The sequence below is a fragment of the Pseudorca crassidens genome, chromosome 2 (genome assembly GCF_039906515.1).
Source record: "Pseudorca crassidens isolate mPseCra1 chromosome 2, mPseCra1.hap1, whole genome shotgun sequence".
Classification (NCBI taxonomy): Eukaryota; Metazoa; Chordata; class Mammalia; order Artiodactyla; family Delphinidae; genus Pseudorca; species Pseudorca crassidens.
This window is the reverse complement of record NC_090297.1, coordinates 56,101,663-56,123,304: the sequence shown is the minus strand read 5'-3', so window position 1 is coordinate 56,123,304 and position 21,642 is coordinate 56,101,663. Positions and strand designations below refer to the sequence as shown.

General features: G+C 36.8%; 1 protein-coding gene across 5 annotated transcripts in view; it reads right to left on the bottom strand.

Moving 5' to 3' along the window:
* Positions 1-21,642, bottom strand: part of LEPR (leptin receptor) — a 103,026-nt gene that overhangs the window by 2,961 nt on the left and 78,423 nt on the right. The window lies entirely within an intron of this gene.

The following is a 21,642-nucleotide window of genomic DNA, read 5'->3' as shown; positions in this document are numbered from 1 at the left end:
GAAGTGCTATAGAAAATGTGCTCAAGTTTTGTTACAAATATAATTAAACTTTTGAATTTTACAATTTTTAAACTAATAGAATGAATTCAGATTTATTGCTTGAAATAATATAACCAACTATTCTTCATAATGGCAAATATATTCCATATAAAAACACAACTCATTTAACATAGTTTTGAACTCTTAAATGAAATATATTGGTGATTATAGCCATAAAGGAATAAATATATGAAACACCAAATATAATGGAATAGACTTATACAGATATTAAAATACTGCATAATAACAAATACTATATTAACACAACCTTTTCTCTTATTCTATGAACATAGTATGTGAAGAGAAAACTGTTCCTGTGCCTATTTTCTTTCTGACAGAAATCTATTAGATTTATAATTTCCTTCAAATATTTTCTTGCTTATTTTGTGTTTCTTAAGGTTATGACTACATATGTATAGAATTTCTTAAAATTTAAAGTAACCTAGAAATTAAGATCTCCAAATAAAGGAATGTCATGCTATCAACATGAAAACAAAAAATACAAATAGCACATAGCATACAGTCAAACTCACAGCTGTTCTTCAAATGACGTGTTTGGCATATTTCATGCCCTCTAAAACTTCATAATTGGTAACTAATTATTATGTCAAATAATTTACATGTCTTCAAATGCATTTGATGAAAGATTTCACTAATAATTAAGAAATCACATATCCATATATTATTAAAGTATATTTTATAAATGGGTCACAAACATTTATTAAAAGTATGCTTATTAAAAATCATTTCAATCACCATATGCATCTAACTTTTCAAGATTTTAGAACAGTCTGGAAGCATATTGAATATGTATTCAGCTGGTAAGAATTAAAGAATATCCTTTCATATTTTCACACTTCAATTTTACATTACAATGATGTCTATTAAAAGTCAGTGAAGGGGGAAAGGACACATTCTTCCTGATTTTTGGGGTTTTTTTTTTAGATTCAAATCAAACTATGAATGAAATCTAAATGTAAGTAATATATATGTAGCCTAAATCTGAGTTATTTGGGTTCATCAAACAGAGGCTTTGGTTTATTCTGAATGTGAGCAATATACCACACAAGTTAAATTCATAGAAATAGCAGGTGGTCTTTTTTTCAGGTAGAAAAGTCCTATGTTTGCCTTGGACTAGTTCTAAAAACTCCAGAGAGTCTCCTTTTTTGCATCACTGCCCACTTACCTGACTGCCAGAAGCTTTGGGTGGTTCAGTGCAAATAAATTAAATTTAGTAAAGAATTTCATGAGGAGGTTGAATTGGAGGCTGATGTGTTTTCTGATCTGGTCAGTCTGACCTGGATATGTCAGGTCATCCTGGTACAAACTGTAACTTCTACTGGCCTTTGACCAGAACAAACTGTCTTTCTTTGAACTGAAATGGAAGTTAGCACTTAAGCCATTTTTAAGGCTATTGAAAATGAAAATTCCCATATTGATCAAAGTTAGATATACATAAAAGCTATCAATATAAGACATTCAAAAGAATACCCAAATGGGTCAGTTTATAGGCTGAAGCGTCTAAAAGAATATAAAATGGAAAATTTTGGACATAAAATATGAACTAAATATTTTGACTGCATTCTATATTTAGAGCCATTGTATTTGCAAAGCTATGTGTCAGAAGTTGCAGTTTTCACCTAGTCACAGCATAGTCTACTATATATTTGATGATGTCTAATAAATCTGTGGTAAGAGCAACAGTCATAATTCTTTAATGTTTTATGACCAAATGACAAATCAAAAGCTAGATATCATAAATATTACTTGTTAAACTTTAGATGACTTGAAAAGTAATCATACATCCAAACTGAATTAGACTCAGACGTATACCTTGACCCCAAATTTACCCATCTATTTTAAGTTCTAAATCAACATAATCCACCATATTTTAGTTCTCAATAGTTCCACCAAAATTTTTTAGATTGTCTCCCCTTCTTCAAAATGTAAAAATCTTCTAATACTCTATAGAATGTTGGGAAGTTGGTAGATTGGGTTCATCTGTAGTGATCATGATTAGACTTCAAAGAATGTCCATTCTCTGTTCAGATAAAATAAAACAAAATAAGAAAGAAAAATAAAAAAATCACTCAGAAAGCAAAAGATAAAAGATTTCAAAAAGACGTTCTGTCAAGCATGAGTTCTGGATTATAAATTCTTGTGTTATACTACAGTAATGCATGTTTTTAGGAAAAGATAAAATTCTGAATTAAGGTGGCCTCTTGCGTTTTCTTAATGCATGCCCTAATATCACACTCTAAGGACAGCCTTAATGATCCCAGAAAAGGAAAAACTATAGAGGAATAACAGAATAAGTAGAATGAGGAAAAACAAAGAGCTGGAAAAATAAAAAGGAAGTAGAGGAACAGCACTATTAAAGAGTTTGGAAGAAGAAAGAGTAAAAGAGTGTATCTCTGAAAACAAATATTTAAACATTAAAAGAAAGAAGAGTTGAAATAGTGAAGAAGAATAGAATGACAGAATCATTATCATGATTTTTTAAATCTAGAGAAATGTTCTAAGAAATCATCTGGTCCACATTTCTCCCTTTTTATAGACAAAGCAATCAAGGCTTAAAGTTGCACAGCTAATTATAGCAGAGTGAGGCCCCTGACTTTTTTTCTACTCCAACAAGCTTTCTATAATACAATGGAAGATGAAAAGATATTCCAAACACAAGTAGGGAGGAGAACATGTTGTTTTGCTTTTTCTATTTGTTGTCATAGATTTGAGCTGATTAAATTCATCCTCTCTTCTGGTTCCTTATAACCCAAGGGCATATATATAGATATTAAGAAGAATAAGAAAATAGAGAAAACTGAAGTCATATTTTAGGGAAGTGAAATATATACTTCTAAGCCCAGTCATGTGCCCTTCTAGAAAGAACTTCTTACTCAAAGCTGCACCAGCTCTTCTACACTTCTGTAAAGCCATTCTAGCAATTTCAGGGATGCTCTGCCTCAGATCCATGAGAATGGTGTTCTGGGAGCTTGTGGATTGCTGAGCTTCTTATTTGGAGAGCTAGAACAGGCTGAGGAATCTAGGATGGTCTTTGAACCACAAGAAAAAAATCCATTTGTTTTTAGATTTAACACTCTAAAGTAGGGTGTTAAGTGGAGTACACTCTTATGGAAATAGTCATAAATGTAGACAACAAAGGAGCAGGGATAGACTCCCCCCACCTCAAATATAGATGGCTTGGATTTAGAGGAAGAAAGTAATATTTTAGGCAAAAATGCTAAAGAAAAAGGTAAAACAAAAACAAATTGGCTACAGTCTTTTAAACACTGTGAAATATGAATTAGAAGAAAAGCAAGGTTATTGACTCACTGCAATACATTTTCCTACCACAAGAATTCAACCTTTGTTTAAAATTTTTATTTTTATCCTCTTTAAAAACTTTTTAAGAGATTCTGATTTTTTCATTTATTTTATTGAAGTATAATTGATTTACAATGTTGTTAAAGATTCTGATTTCTAAAGTATCATGAGAAATGGTGTAGAGAAGTATTCTGGCTCAAGCTGGCAGTTTGAGCATATATATTTCTCTCTTATCTCTGTAGAGACTCTGTTAGGATGAAAGTACATGAATAAATCAAATGTATACCCACAACAAAGAAGATAGTCTGAGAAGGTTAAGAGGTTATGAGATTTTGAATTTCTAAAAGATGGAAAACCGAAGGAGATGAACAAAGGAAGCTGCAGAGCAGAATATCTCCAGAGTGGGCTATAGCTGAAAAAAAACAGTTTGCCCTGTTGAATACAGTGGAGATGGGAGGGAGGGCAGTGGGGGGGGGGGGTGAAAAAATGGAAGGTAAAAACACAGGAAGAAATGAGACCTTTGGCTGAAAACTGGAAACTCTGCACATGAATGGGGCTCTTCTAACTCTGCTGCACATGGAAGAGCCTTCATACTCTCCACACCCAAATTGAGATTTTATTCTCAAAAGTAATTAAGAAATTATCTGGGGAGGAGACCTTCAAGATAGCAGAAGAGTAAGATGTGATCACCTTCCTCCCCACAAATACATCAGAAATACATCTACATGTGGAACAACTCCTACAGAACACCTATTGAACGCTGGCAGAAGACCTCAGACTTCCCAAAAGGCAAGAAACTCCCCACGTACCGGGATAGGGCAAAACAAAAAAGAAAAAAGCAGACAAAAGGATAGGGATGAGACCTGCACCAGTGGGAGGGAGCTGTGAAGGGGGAAAGTTTTCCACACACTAGAAGCCCCTTCACTGGCGGAGACGGGGGCGGGGGGGCGGGGGGAAGCTTCAGAGCCATGGAGGAGAGCGCAGCAACAGGGATGCGGAGGGCAAAGCGGAGAGATTCCCACACAGAGGATCGGTGCCGACCAGCACTCACCAGCCCGAGAGGCTTGTCTGCTCACCCGCCGGGGCGGATGGGGGCTGGAAGGTTAGGCTCTGGCTTCGGAGGTCGGATCCCAGGGAAAGGACTGGGGTTGGCGGCGTGAACACAGCCTGAAGGGGGCTAGTGCGCCACAGCTAGCTGGGAGGAAGTACAGGAAAAAGTCTGGACCTGCCGAAGAGGCAAGAGACAATAGTTTCAGGGTGCACGAGGAGAGGGGATTCAGAGGACCGCCTAAACGAGCTCCAGAGACGGGCTCGAGCTGCGGCTATCAGCGCAGACCCCAGAGACGGGCATGAGATGATAAGGCTGCTGCTGCAGCCACCAAGAAGCCTGTGTGCAAGCACAGGTCACTATCCACACCTCCCCTCCGGGGAGCCTGTGCAGCCCGCTATTGCCAGGGTCCCGTGATCCAGTCACAACTTCCCCGGCAGAACACACGGCACGCCTCAGGCTAGGGCAATGTTATGTCAGTCTCTGCGGCCGCAGGCTTGCCCCGCATTCCGTACCTCTCCTTCCCCCAATCCTGAGTGAGCCAGAGCCCTCAAATCAGCTGCTCCTTCAACCCCGTCCTGTCTGAGCGAAGAACACACGCCCTCAGGCGACCTACATGCAGAGGCGAGGCCAAATCTAAAGCTGAGCCCATGGGAGCTGTGCGAACAAAAACAGAAAGGGAAATCTCTCCCCAGCCTCAGGAGTAGTGGATTAAATCTCCACAATCAACTTGATGTACCCTGCATCTGTGGAATACCTGAATAGACAATGAATCATCCAAAATTGAGGCAGTGGACTTTGGGAGCAACTGTAGATTTGGGGTTTGCTTTCTGCATCTAATCTGTTTCTGGTTTTATATTTAACTTGGTGTAGTATTTCGAATTTATTATCATTGGTAGATTTCTTTATTGATTTGGTTGCTCTCTCCCTCCTTTTTTTTTAATATAGTTTATATATATTTTTTCCTTTTTCTCTGTTTGTGACTGTGTATGTGTATGCTTCTTTGTGTGATTTTGTCTGTATATCTTTGCTTTTACCATTTGTCCTAGTGTTCGGCCCGTTTTTGGTTTTTTTTTTTTTTTAAGTATAGATTTTAGCACTTGTTATAATTGGTGGATTGGTTTTTTGGTTTGGTTGCTCTCTTCTCTTTTTTTTTTTTTCTCTTTTTTAAATTACTTTTTAATTTTTTTATTTTAATAATTATTTTTTATTTTAATAACTTTATTTTCTTTCTTTTTTTCTTCCTTTTCTTCTGAGCCATGAGGCTGACAGGGTCTTGGTGCTCTGGCCGGGGGACAGGCCTGTGCCTCTGAGGTGGGAGAGACGAGCTCAGGACATGGGTCCACCAGAGACCTCCTGGCTCCACGTAATATCAAATGGCGAAAGCTCTCCCAGAGATCTCTATCTAAACGTTAAGACCCAGCCCCACTCAACGACCAGCAAGCTACAGTGCTGGACACCATATGCCAAACAACCAGCAAAACAGGAACACAACCCCACCCATTATCAGAGAGGCTGCCTAAAATAATAATAAGGTCACAGACACCCCAAAACACACCACTAGACACGGAACTGCCCACCAGAAAGACAAGATACAGCCTCATTCACCAGAACACAGGCACTAGTCCCCTCCACCAGGAAGCCTACACAACCCACTGAACCAGCCTTAGCCACTGGGAGCAGACACCAAAAACAACGGGAACTACAAACCTGCAGCCTGTGAAAAGGAGATGCCAAACACAGTAAGTAAAGCAAAATGAGAAGACAGAGAAATACACAGCAGATGAAGGAGCAACGTAAAAACCCACCAAACCAAACAAATGTAGAGGAAATAGGTAGTCTACCTGAAAAATAATTCAGAGTAATGATAGTAAAGATGAACCAAAATCTTGGAAATAGAATAGAGAAAATACAAGAAACATTTAACAAGGACCTAGAAGAACTAAAGAGCAAACAAACAATGATGAACAACACAAAAAATGAAAATAAAATTCTCTAGAAGGAATCAATAGCAGAATAACTGAGGCACAAGAACGGATAAGTGACCTGGAAGATAAAATAGTGGAAATAGCTACTGCAGAGCAGAATAAAGAAAACAGAATGAAAAGAATTGAGGACAGTCTTAGAGACCTCTGGGACAACATTAAATGCACCAATATTCAAATTATAGGGGTGCCAGAAGAAGAAGAGAAAAAGAAAGGGACTGAGAAAATATTTGAAGAGATTATAGTTGAAAACTTCCCTAATATGGGAAAGGAAATAGTTAATCCAGTACAGGAAGCACAGCGAGTCCCATACAGGATAAATGCAAGGAGAAAAACACCAAGACACTTATTAATCAAACTTCAAAAATTAAATACAAAGAAAAATATTAAAAGCAGCAAGGGAAAAACAACAAATAACATACAAGGGAATCCCCATAAGGCTAACAACTGAAATTTCAGCAGAAACTCTGCAAGCCAGAAGGGAGTGGTAGGACATATTTAAAATGATGAAAGGGAAAAACCTACAACCAAGATTACTCTACCCAGCAAGGATCTTATTCAGATACAGCAGAGAAATTAAAACCTTTACAGACAAGCAAAAGCTAAGAGAATTCAGCACCACCAAACCAGCTTTACAACAAATGCTAAAGGAACTTCTCTGGGCAGGAAACACAAGAGAAGGAAAAGACCTACAAAAACAAACCCCAAACAATTAATAAAATGGTAATAGGAACATACATATTGATAATTACCTTAAATGAAAATGGATTAAATGCTCCCACCAAAAGACACAGACTGGCTGAATAGATACAGAAACAGGACCCATATATATGCTGTCTAAAAGAGACCCACTGCAGGCCTAAGGACACATACAGACTGAAAGTGAGGGGATGGAAAAAGATATTCCATGCAAATGGAAATCAAAAGAAAGCTGGAGTAGCAATTCGCATATCAAAAACATAGACTTTAAAAGAAAGACTATTACAAGAGACAAAGAAGGACACCACATAACGATCAAGGGATCGATCCAAGAAGAAGATATAACAATTGTAAATATTTATGCACCCAACATAGGAGCACCTCAATACATAAGGCAAATACTAACAGCCATAAAAGGGGAAATCGACAGTAACACATTCATAGTAGGGGACTTTAACACCCCACTTTCACCCATGGACACATCATCCAAAATGAAAATAAATAAGGAAACATGAGCTTTAAATGATACATTAAACAAGATGGACTTAATTGATATTTATAGGACATTCCATCCCAAAACAACAGAATACACTTTCTTCTCAAGCGCTCATGGAACATTCTCCAGGATAGATGATATTTGGGTCATAAATCAAGCCTTGGTAAATTTAAGAAAATTGAAATCATATCAAGTATCTTTTCCAACCACAATGCTATGAGACTAGATATCAATTACAGGAAAAAAATCCATACAAAATACAAAAACATGGAGGCTAAACAATACACTACTAAATAACCAAGAGATCACTGAAGAAATCAAAGAGAAAATCAAAAAATACCTAGAAACAGATGACAATGAAAACAGGATGACCCAAAACCTATGTGATGCAGCAAAAACAGTTCTAACAGGGAAGTTTGTAGCAATACAACCCTACCTCAAGAAACAACAAACATCTCAAATAAACAACCTAACCCTACACCTAAGAGAAAGAAGAACAAAACACCCCCAAAGTTAGCAGAAGGAAAGAAATCATCATAAAGATCAGATCTGAAATAAATGATAAAGAAATGAAGGAAACGACAGCAAAGATCAATGAAACTAAAAGCTGGTTCTTTGAGAAGATAAACAAAATTGATAAACCATTAGCCAGACGCATCGAGAAAAAAAGGGAGAAGACTCAAGTCAACAGAATTAGAAATGAAAAAGGAGAAATAACAACCAACACTGCAGAAACACAAAGGATTATGAGAGATTACTACAAGCAACTATATGCCAATAAAATGGACAACCTGGAAGAAATGGACAAATTCTTAGAAAAGCACAACCTTCCGAGACTGAATCAGGAAGAAATCGAAAACATAAACAGACCAATCACAAGCACTGAAATTGAGATTGTGATTAAAAATCTTCCAACAAACAAAAGCCCAGGACCAGATGGCTTCACAGGCGAATTCTATCAAACATTTAGAGAAGAGCCAACACTAATCCTTCTCAAATTCTTCCGAAATAGAGCAGAGGGAGGAACAATCCAAAACTCATTCGACAAGGCCACCATCACCCTGATATCAAAACCAGACAAAGATGTCACAAAGAAAGAAAACTACAGGCCAATATCACTGTTGAACATAGATGCAAAATCCTCAACAAAATACTAGTAAAGAGAATCCAACAGCACATTAAAAGGATCATACACCATGATCAAGTGGGGTTTATCCAAGGAATGCAAGGATTCTTCAATATATGCAAATCAATCAATGCGATAAACCATATTAACAAATTGAAGGAGAAAAACCATATGATCATCTCAATAGATGCAGAGAAAGCTTTCGACAAAATTCAACACCCAGAAAGTAGGCATGCAGGGAACTTACCTCAACATAATAAAGGCCATATATGACAAACCCACAGCCAACATCGTTCTCAATGGTGAAAAACTGAAACCATTTCCTCTAAGATTAGGAACAAGACAAGGCTGTCCACTGTCACCACTATTATTCAACATAGTTTTGGAAGTTTTAGCTACAGTAATCAGACAAGAAAAAGAAATAAAGGAATCCAAATCGGAAAAGAAGAAGTAAAACAGTCACTGTTTGCAGATAACATGATACTATACATAGAGAATCCTAAAGATGCTATCAGAAAACTACTAAAGCTAATCAGTGAATTTGGTAAAGTAGCAGGATACAAAATTAATGCACAGAAATCTCTTGCATTCCTATACACTAATTATGAAAAATCTGAAACAGAAATTAAGCAAACACTCACATTTACCATTGCTACAAAAAGAACAAAATACCTAGGAATAAACTTACCTAAGGAGACAAAAGACCAGTATGTAGAAAACTCTAAGACACTGATGAAAGAAATTAAAGATGATACAAACAGATGGAGAGATATACCATGTTCTTGGACTGGAAGAATCAACATTGTGAAAATGACTCTACTAACCAAAGCAATCTACAGATTCAATGCATTCCTTATCGAACTACCAATGGCATTTTTCAATGAACTAGAACAAAAAATTTCACAATTTGTTTGGAAACACAAAAGACCCCGAATAGCCAAAGCAATCTTGAGAAAGAAAAACGGAGCTGGAGGAATCAGGCTCCCTGACTTCAGACTGTACTACAAAGCTACAGTAATCAAGACAGTATGGTACTGACACAAAAACATAAAGATAGATCAATGGAACAGGATAGAAAGCCCATAGATAAACCCACGCACATATGGTCACCTTATCTTTGATAAAGGAGGCAGGAATGTACAGTGGAGAAAGGACAGCCTCTTCAATAAGTGGTGCTGGGAAAACTGGACAGCTACATGTAAAAGAATGAAATTAGAACACTCTCTAACACCGTACACAAAATCAACACAAAATGGATTAAAGACCTAAATGTAAGGCCAGACACTATCAAACTCTTAGAGGAAAACACAGGCAGAACACTCTATGACATAAATCATAGCAAGATCCTTTTTGACCCACCTCCTAGTGTAATGGAAATAGAAACAAAAAAACCCAAATGGGACCTAATGAAACTTAAAAGCTTTCACACAGCAAAGCACACCATAAACAAGACCAAAAGACAACCCTCAGAATGGGAGAAAAGGAGCTACAGAGACGGGCACGAGCCGCGGCTAAAACCACGGACCCCAGAGACGGGTGGGAGACGCTAAGGCTGCTGCTGCCGCCACCAAGGGGCCTGTGTGCAAGCACAGGTCACTATCCACACCCCTCTTCAGGGGAGCCAGTGCAGCCCGCCACTGCCAGGTTCCCGGGATCCAAGGACAACTTCCCCGGGAGAACGCATGGCGGGACTCAGGCTGGTGCAACGTCATGCCGGCCTCTGCCGCCACAGGCTCGCCCATCACTCCGTGCCCCTCCCTTCCCCCTGGCCTGAGTGAGCCAGAGCCCCGAATCAGTGGCTCCTTTAACCCCGTCCTGTCTGAACAAAAAACAGACGCCCTCCAGCGACCTACACACAGAGGCGGGGCCAAATCCAAAGCTGAGCCCCTGGGAGCTGTGAGAACAAAGAAGAGAAAGGGAAATATCTCCCAGCAGCCTCAGAAGCAGCGGATTAAAGCTCCACAATCAACTTGATGTACCCTGCATCTGTGGAATACATGAATAGACAACGAGTCATTCCAAATTGAGGAGGTGGGCTTCGAGAGCAAGATCTATGATATTTTCCCCTTTTCCTCGTATTATGAGTGTGTATGTGTATGCTTCTGTGTGAGATTTTGTCTGTATAGCTTTGCTTCCACCATTTGTCCTAGGGTTATATCCATCTGTTTTTTTTGGTTTGTTTTTTCTTAATTTATTTTTTCTTAATAATTAATTTTAATAATTTTAATTTTACTTTATCTTCTTTCTTTCTCTCTCTGTCTCTCTCTTTCCTTCCTTCCCTCCAGGAGGTGGACTTTGAGAGCAAGATTTATGATTTTTTTTCCCTTTTTCTCTTTTTGTGAGTGTGTATGTATATGCTTCTCTGTGAGATTTTGTCTGTATAGCTTTGATTCCACCATTTGTCCTAAGGTTCTATCTGTCCGTTTTTTTTATTTTTATTTTTTTTACTAATTATTTTTTAATTTAATAACTTTATTATATTTTACTTTATTTTACTTTATATTATTTCTCTCTTTTTTCCTTCCTTCCCTCCTTCCTTCCTTTCTCCCACCATCCTTCCCTCCCTCCTTTCTTTCTTTCTTTCCTTTTTTCTTTCTTCCTTTCTTTTTTCCCTCCTTCTTTCCTTCCCTCCTTCCTTCCCTCCTTTCTTTCTTTCTTCCTACTTCTACTAATTCTTTCTCTCTACTTTTTCTCCCTTTTATTCTGAGCTGTGTGGATGAAAGGCTCTTGGTGCTGCAGCCAGGAGTCAGTGCTGTGCCTCTGAGGCGGGAGAGCCAACTTCAGGACACTGGTGAAAAAGAGACCTCCCAGCTCCACATAATATCAAAAGGCGAAAATCTCCCAGAGATCTCTATCTCAACACCAGCACCCAGCTTCACTCAATGACCAGCAAGCTACAGTGCTGGACACCATATGCCAAACAACCAGCAAAACAGGAACACAACCCCACCCATTATCAGAGAGGCTGCCTAAAATCATAATAAGTCCACAGACACCCCAAAACACACCACCAGACATGGACCTGCCCACCAGAGAGACAAGATCCAGACTCATCCACCAGAACACAGGCACTAGTCCCCTCCACCAGGAAGCCTACACAACCCACTGAACCAACCTTAGCCACTGGGGGCAGACACCAAAAACAACGGGAACTATGAACCTGCAGCCTGCAAAAAGGAGACCCCAAACATAGTAAGATAAGCAAAATGAGAAGACAGAAAAACACACAGCAGATGAAGGAGCAAGATAAAAACCCACCAGACCTAACACATGAAGAGGAAATAGGCAGTCTACCTGAAAAAGAATTCAGAATAATAATACTAAGATGATCCAAAATCTTGGAAATAGAATAGACAAAATGCAAGAAACATTTAACAAGGACCTAGAAGAACTAAAGAGCAAACAAACAATGATGAACAACAGAATAAATGAAATGAAAAATACTCTAGATGGGATCAATAGCAGAATAACTGAGGCACAAGAACGGATAAGTGACCTGGAAGATAAAATAGTGGAAATAACTACTGCAGAGCAGAATAAAGAAAAAAGAATGAAAAGAACTGAGGACAGTCTCAGAGACCTCTGGGACAACATTAAATGCACGAACATTCAAATTATAGGGGTTCCAGAAGAAGAAGAGAAAAAGAAAGGAACTGAGAAAATATTTGAAGAGATTATAGTTGAAAACTTCCCTAATATGGGAAAGGAAATAGTTAATCAAGTCCAGGAAGCACAGAGAATCCCATACAGGATAAATCCAAGGAGAAATGCACCAAGACACATACTAATCAAACTGTCAAAAATTAAATACAAAGAAAGCATATTAAAAGCAGCAAGGGAAAAACAACAAATAACACACAAGGGAATCCCCATAAGGTTAACAGCTGATCTCTCAGCAGAAACTCTGCAAGCCAGAAGGGAGTGGCGGGACATACTGAAAGTGATGAAGGAGAAAAACCTGCAACCAAGATTACTCTACCCAGCAAGGATCTCATCTCATCTCAGATTTGATAGAGAAATTAAAAACTTTACAGACAAGCAAAAGCTGAGAGAGTTCAGCACCACCAAACCAGCTTTACAACAAATGCTAAAGGAACTACTCTAGGCAAGAAACACAAGAGAAGGAAAAGACCTACAGTAACAAACTCAAAACAATTTAGAAAATGGGAATAGGAACATACATATCGATAATTACCTTAAATGTAAATGGACTAAATGCTCCCACCAAAAGACACAGATTGGCTGAATGGATACAAAAACAAGACCCATATATATGCTGTCTACAAGAGACCCACTTCAGAACTAAGGACACATACAGACTGAAAGTAAGGGGATGGAAAAAGATATTCCATGCAAATGGAAACCAAAAGAAAGCTGGAGTAGCAATTCTCATATCAGACAAAACATACTTTAAAATAAAGACTATTAGAAGAGACAAAGAAGGACACTACATAATGATCAAGGGATCGATCCAAGAAGAAGATATAACAATTGTAAATATTTATGCACCCAACATAGGAGCACCTCAATACATAAGGCAAATACTAACAGCCATAAAAGGGGAAATCGACAGTAACACATTCATAGTAGGAGACTTTAACACCCCACTTTCACCCATGGACAGATCATCCAAAATGAAAATAAATAAGGAAACATGAGCTTTAAATGATACATTAAACAAGATGGACTTAATTGATATTTATAGGACATTCCATCCCAAAACAACAGAATACACTTTCTTCTCAAGTGCTCATGGAACATTCTCCAGGATAGATGATATCTTGGGTCACAAATCAAGCCTTGGCAAAAATAAGAAAACTTAAATTGTATCAAGTATCTTTTCTGACCACAACACCATAAGACTAGATATCAATTACAGGAAAAGATGTGTAAAAAATACAAACACATGGAGGCTAAACAATACACTACTTAATAACGAAGTGATCACTGCAGAAATCAAAGAGGAAATACAAAAATACTTAGAAACAAATGACAATGGAGACACAACGACCCAAAACCTATGGGATGCAGCAAAAGCAGTTCTAAGAGGGAAGTTTATAGCAATACAAGCCCACCTTAAGAAACAGGAAACATCTCGAATAAACAACCTAACCTTGCACCTAAAGCAATTAGAGAAAGAACAAAAAACCCCCAAAGTTAGCAGAAGGAAAGAAATCATAAAAATCAGATCAGAAATAAATGAAAAAGAAATGAAGGAAACAATAGCAAAGATCAATAAAACTAAAAGCTGGTTCTTTGAGAAGATAAACAAAATAGATAAACCATTAGCCAGACTCATCAAGAAAAAAAGGGAGAAGACTCAAATCAATACAATTAGAAATGGAAAAGGAGAAGTAAAAACTGACACTGCAGAAATACAAAAGATCATAAGAGATTACTACAAGCAACTCTATGCCAATAAAATGGACAACTGGGAAGATATGGACAAATTCTTAGAAATGCACAACCTGCCAAGACTGAATCAGGAAGAAATAAAAAATATGAACAGACCAATCACAAGCACTGAAATTGAAACTGTGATTAAAAATATTCCAACAAACAAAAACCCAGGACTAGATGGCTTCACAGGCAAATTCTATCAAACATTTAGAGAAGAGCTAACACCTATCCTTCTCAAACTCTTCCAAAATATAGCAGAGGGAATAACACTCCCAAATTCATTCTATGAGGCCACCATCACCTTGATACCAAAACCAGACAAGAATGTCACAAAGAAAGAAAACTACAGGCCAATATCACTGATGAACATAGATGCAAAAATCCTCAACAAAATATTAGCAAACAGAATCCAACAGCACATTAAAAGGATCATACACCATGATCAAGTGGGGTTTATGCCAGCAATGCAAGGATTCTTCAATATACACAAATCAATCAATGTGATAAACCATATTAACAAATTGAAAGAAAGCTTTTGACAAAATTCAACACGCATTTATGATAAAAACCCTCCAGAAAGTAGGCATAGAGGGAACTTTCCTCAACATAATAAAGGCCATATATGACAAACCCACAGCCAACATCATCCTCAATGGTGAAAAACTGAAAGCATTTCCACTAAGATCAGTAACAAGACAAGGTTGCCCACTTTCACCACTCTTATTCAATATAGTTTTGGAAGTTTTAGCCACAGCAATCAGAGAAGAAAAGGAAATAAAAGGAATCCAAATTGGAAAAGAAGAAGTAAAGCTGTCACTGTTTGCAGATAACATGATACTATACATAAAGAATCCTAAAGATGTTACCAGAAAATTACTAGAGCTAATCAATGAATCTGGTAAAGTTGCAGGATACAAAATTAATGCTCAGAAATCTCTTGCATTCCTATATACTAATGATGAAAAATCTGAAAGTGAAAACAAGAAAAGACTCCCATTTACCACTGCAACAAAAAGAATAAAATATCTAGGAATAAACCTACCTAAGGAGACAAAAGACTTGTATGCAGAAAATTATAAGACACTGATGAAAGAAATTAAAGCTGATACAAATAGATGGAGAGATATACCATGTTCTTGGATGGGAAGAATCAACATTGTGAAAATGACTCTACTACCCAAAGCAATCTACAGATTCAATGCAATCCCTATCAAACTACCACTGGTATTTTTCAATGAACTAGAACAAAAAATTTCACAATTTGTTTGGAAACACAAAAGACCCCGAATAGCCAAAGCAATCTTGAGAAAGAAAAACGGAGCTGGAGGAATCAGGCTCCCTGACTTCAGACTATACTACAAAGCTACAGTAATCAAGACAGTATGGTACTGGCACAAAAACAGAAAGATAGACCAATGGAACAGGATAGAAATTCCAGAGATAAACCCATGCACATATGGTCACCTTATCTTTGATAAAGGAGGCAGGAATGTACAGTGGAGAAAGGACAGCCTCTTTAATAACTGGTGCCTGGAAAACTGGACAGGTACATGTAAAAGTATGAGATTAGATCACTCCCTAACACTGTACACAAAAATAAGCTGAAAATGGATTAAAGACCTAAATGTAAGGCCAGAAACGATCAAACTCTTAGAAGAAAACATAGGCAGAACACTCTATGACAAATCACAGCAAGATCCTTTTTGACCCACCTCCTAGAGAAATGGAAATAAAAACAAAAACCAATGGGACCTAATGAAACTTCAAAGCTTTTGCACAGCAAAGGAAACCATAAATAAGACCAAAAGACAACCCTCAGAATGGGAGAAAATATTTGCAAATGAAGCAACTGACAAAGGATTAATTTCCAAAATTTACAAGCAGCTCATGCAGCTCAATATCAAAAAAACAAACAACCCAATCCAAAACTGGGCAGAAGACCTAAATAGACATTTCTGCAAAGAAGATATACAGACTGCCAACAAACACATGAAAGAATGCTCAACATCACTAATCATTAGGGAAATGCAAATCAAAACTACAATGAGATATCATCTCACACCAGTCAGAATGGCCATCATCAAAAAATCTGCAAACAATAAATACTGGAGAGGGTGTGGAGAAAATGGAACACTCCTGCACTGCTGGTGGGAATGTGAATTGGTACAGCCACTATGGAGAACAGTATAGAGGTTCCTTAAAAAACTACAAATAGAACTACCATATGACCCAGCAATCCCACTACTGGGTATATAACCTGCGAAAACCATAATTCAAAAAGAGTCATGTACCACAATGTTCATTGCAGCTCTATTCACAATAGCCAGGACATGGAAGCAACCTAAGTGTCCATTGACAGATGAATGGATAAAGAAGATGTGGCACATGTATACAATGGAATATTACTCAGCCATAAAAAGAAACAAAATTGATTTATTTGTAGTGAAGTGGACGGACCTATAGTCTGTCATATACAGTGAAGTAAGTCAGAAAGAGATAAACAAATACCGTATGCTAACAATATATATGGAATTAAATAAAAAATAAATAAGGTTCTGAAGAACCTAGGGGCAGGACAAGCATAACGACCCAGATGTAGAGAATGGACTTGAGGACACAGGGAGGGGGAAGGATAAGCTGGGACAAAGTCAGAGATTGGCATGGACATATATACACTACGAAATGTAAAATAGCGAGTGGGAGGCGGCCGCATGGCACAGCGAGATCAGCTTGGTGCTTTGTGACTGCCTGGAGGGGTGGATAGGGAGCATTGGGGGGAGACACAGGAAGGGGGAGATATGGGGATGTGTGTGTATGTATAGCTGATTCACTTTGCTGTAAGGCAGAAACTAGAACACCATTTTAAAGCAATTATACTCCAATAAAGATGTTAAATAAATAAATACAAAAAAAAAAAAAAAAAAAGGACATTATCTGGGGAGGAATCTAGCAGCTGTGAGGTACTGGTGTCTATGACCATATCTCTCCTCATCTAGCCAGAGCCCTGTCCACCCATTTAGGCCAACAATCCCTGCTTATGTGCATCATGCTTTCCCAGTCAGCCTGTCTATTATTTTATTCTTAAACATGAAAGAAAAACAAAGGGTTTCTAGATATATGGGGAAATTGTGAGATTAAAAAAAAATAAAGCCAAGATAAATAGGAGGAGAACATGATCCTAGCAGAAACAGAGAATTCAGGGAATAAAAGAAAAGAGAATTTCTAAAACAAACAATGATCCTCTAAATTTGTATTTCTAGTAAGACTTAAGAAAATATTGCATGCATAAAACCAGAACAGAATACAATGAAAATGAATATTGGGAAATTTACAAATATAAAGAGCAAATAAATGTTTAATAGAAGCACTGAAAAAACAGGGTACGGCAAGGTCTCAAACGTAAAACAAACATATTAGTGAAGTGATAAGAAATATAGAAGATCTATGCAGAGGGTTCAACATCCATCTAATACGGATTCTAGAAAGAGATCCAAAAAAATAAGAGGAGAGGAAGTTATCAAAGAAATAATATAATTGCTTAGAGTTGACAGGAGACATGGAATCAAAAGTGTCTTCAAATGAGGACAAGGTTACATGAAAAAGAACCCCCCTAAATAGATTTAGACCTATCTCTAAAATTTTAGAACATCAATAATGGGGAGGATATTTTAAAAGTCAGAAATCTGCAAGTAACCAGTGAGGAGTAAAAATCAGAATGGCATCTGACTTCTCAGAAGTGATACTGATGCTAAATGATAAGGCAGGAATTGTCTCAAAGTTTTATTGGAAAGGCTCATCGACCTGGAAATTGATAGTCCACCAAACTATCAAGCGAGGAAGGCACAATAAAAAGAATTTCAGGCATGCACAGATTCCGACTTACACAATATTTCCTGGCAGGTCATATAAGGAATTAGTTAATCAATAAGGAGGAAGGGAAAAATATCTAGAAAACAGTATCCGTTAGAAACCAGTTAAGGGAAAATTCAGAGTGATGGTTTGCAGCAATTTTAGAAAAGGCCTAATCCAGATTGCAGCAGGAGGATAAAGGGTTTCCTGGACAGGGTGCCCTGGGAACAGGTCTCAGTGAAGAAGCTTATATAATAGCAGCACACAGAAGGTTAAAAAAATTTTTTTTTAAAAGAAGCAATTAGAAACTCCAGAAAAAGCAAAACAAACACAAAACAAAACATAAAAACTAAAAATGAAGCCAAGTAAAATTTGGCACAATTTAAATCAACAGGGTGGAATGTTTCTAAAATTTTTTTGAAAAACATTCTCCTGTGACACTGGAACCACCAAAAAGTGTGGTAATATAATCACATATTACTTGCTTCTGCAAGGAACAATACTTACATACTCATAAAAATGCAAATGCAGTTTACTGGGTTTTTTATTTTTTAAAATGAACCCATAGACAAATTATAGCACAGAACATATCAACCCTGACTTAAGTAAAAGTGTAAAGTTACAGTTGACAGAGATTGGGAAGTGGAGGGAGAAATGGAGGGAAGGGTAAGAGTGCTAATGTCTTTATTTTATTAAAAAGAAAAAATGGGGGAAGGGGAGCTCCAAGAAACAGTCTCTATTTCGTTGAACAAGAAATGGAGTTTAAGAAGATTCTTCTGAGGTTGCAGAGTGATTACTGAAGGAACTGAAAAAAGTGACAAACTATATATGGTAGGAGCATGGGGAAAGAAGGGGAGAAAAAGTATATGTATAAGTAAATCCTCATTATAGCCAGAGATCAGTAAATAATGTCTACATTTCATAATGCCATAAGCATATTATTTTTAGAAATATAAAGGTGACGTGCCAGAAAAATTAAAAGCAAACCAGTTTAAAGTAATGGCACTTGGGAAGCAAGACTAAAGGTAGAGAAGGGTGCAGAAGAGACTATACTGTCCAATAAGTGTTTTTCCGTACTATTTCACTATTAAACCATGCACACTAGGCATACCGTAATGCAAAATGATTTTTTAAAATAATGGGACATATCAAGGCGTATACTCCCAGAGAACAAAGAGACATATACAACCATGTGTCCTGTAGCATTGTTTATAATAAATAGAAAATAGTTTTCTATCCATCAGCAGGGGAATGGATATATGAATTGTGGTATATATTCATAGGATGAAATATTATGGATCAAATTATTAAACGAAATGAAATATATCAACATGAAGATATCTCAAAAAGAATGCTGAAAAAAAAAGAATGCTGAGAAAATAATAATTTTTGAATGATATGGGAGATTAATATTAACAATAACCAAATGTATTATTGTTCATTGGTCATGGATACATACATGCAGATGTAAGAAAAAAGGTGTTGTATAAAAGCATGAACTAGACAAATACATACTATATTCTTGAAAGTGGGTGCCCTAGGAAGGGAAGGAGAGACTAAAACTAGTAAGGGCAACAAGCAGGACAAACTTTATCTATAATTTTTATTAATAAAAATATATGAGGCAAATATGAGAAAATTTTAAGATATTGTGTTAGTACACAGACGTTTTTATATTACTCCATTTTATGTACTTATATTGTCTTAAAATAATTTTAAAGGGTAAAAGGAAACGGAACATACAAAAGAAAGAAAATCAAGGGGAAATTATGTGAGAGAATTTTCATCACATATGGTATCATCCTATACTGACGTTGTTTTAAACAAATGTGGGTTTTTTGGGAAATACCTCAGAATACTGGTTTTTTTCATCTTTGATTTGAATACTTACAGGTTTAGTATGGATTTTGATTTACTATAAAGGGAAGGAGAATGATAGCTTAAAAAGTGGAAGAAATTAATTAATTAATTTTAGGGGACATTTTAGAAATCAGGGTTTATTGTCTAGAAATTACAGGTATAGATAAAAATCAATGTTCAAAAAGATCCGAATTTGAAGAACAAATTAAGGGAAATAGTTTATACAAAAATTATTACCTCCTTTTAAACAATACTGTATTTGAATTGTTTTTAAAAACAATGGGCTCCCATAGTCTGTTTGCTTTGCAATGCGTTGTGGGTTTTTTGTGTTTCCTTTTGTTTTAGAATTGGAAATCTCAAATTTTGCTTATCCATTTCATCATTTGATGGCTATTTGGGTTGTTTCCATGTTTTGACCATTATGAACACTGTTGCTATGAACATTCATATACAAGCTTCTGTGTAGATATATGACTTCATTTCCATTGGATATATACCTAGCAGTGGATTGTTGGGTCATATGGTAATTCTATGTTTAACTGTTGGAGAACTGTCAGACTATTTTCCAAAAGCGCTGCACCATTTTCACATTCCCATCAGCAGTGTAGGAGAGTTACAATTTCTCCACATTCTCACCAACACTTATTATCTGTCATTTTAATTATAGCCATCCTAGCTAGTGTAAAGTGCTACCTTGTGTTTTTGGTTTGCATTCCCCTAATCGCTAATGATGTTGAGCACATATATATTCATTTGTGCTTATGGCTATTGGTACATCTTCTTTGCAGAAATGTCTATTCAGCTCCTTTGCCAATTTTTTTGCGTGTTGATATGCATAACATAAAATTTACCATTTCAACTATTTTTAAGTGTACAATTTAGGGGCATTAGTACATTAAGCAATACATTGTTAATATGGAATCGATGGCTAGGGTATCAATGTGAGTCCAATGGACCTGAGGTTAACCAAGATTTTCACACCTACAGGCTGGATGATCAAGACAAGCTACAGAACCACTCTGTGCCTCAGTTTTGTCATCAGAAAATATAAGGCTATTAGGTCTATGAGATAATTAAATAAAATAATATGAATATGAAAGTACGGAGCAGATAGTAAATTTGTCTTGTCCTCTTTAGAAATATAATGTGAATTATATTATATTATTTTTCCCTAAAAAAATATATTTTAGTTATTTAGGAGATTAAAGTAGAAGATGAAATTTTAAGAAGTTATTTAATTTTAGAAGATTAGATTTTTATCATTAGTAAAACCTTTGAAATTATATTCTTCTTTACTCTTCAAATATCCCCAAAACTGATTTATTCCTAATTGTGTACCTGTTACACCCTAGTAATAAACTAAGCATCTTGAGGGCTAGTTATGCTTAAAGAATATCTTAACAAGATTATGAAGTCTAACACTGGCAAAAGTAAAAAAAAAAAAAAATAAATCAGTCTTACAAATAAGGACATTCACACCTACTGTACTTAAAAAATTCTTCACACTTCCTCAGTTTACCAGAACCTGGGGAAATGTGATGATATTTCCGTCTATTGTATATGTCTGCCAGATGATCTGCTGTGGCATTACACTCCTCCTCAGGGAGCTCAGCGGGGTAGCGCATAGGCTAAAAACAGTCACTGACTGAACCTACATCCACCAAGTGGTTCCTTTGTGTCGGGCATTTTCTGGAAAAGGGAAAAGCCATTTGGTGCAGGTTCAAACTGCATTTTGCTTAGGTGGGCCTAATCATTTCCCTGCCCTGGTAAACACTTAGAAACCATTTTCCCGGTGGTTCATAGAGGAGATTTCAGAGCT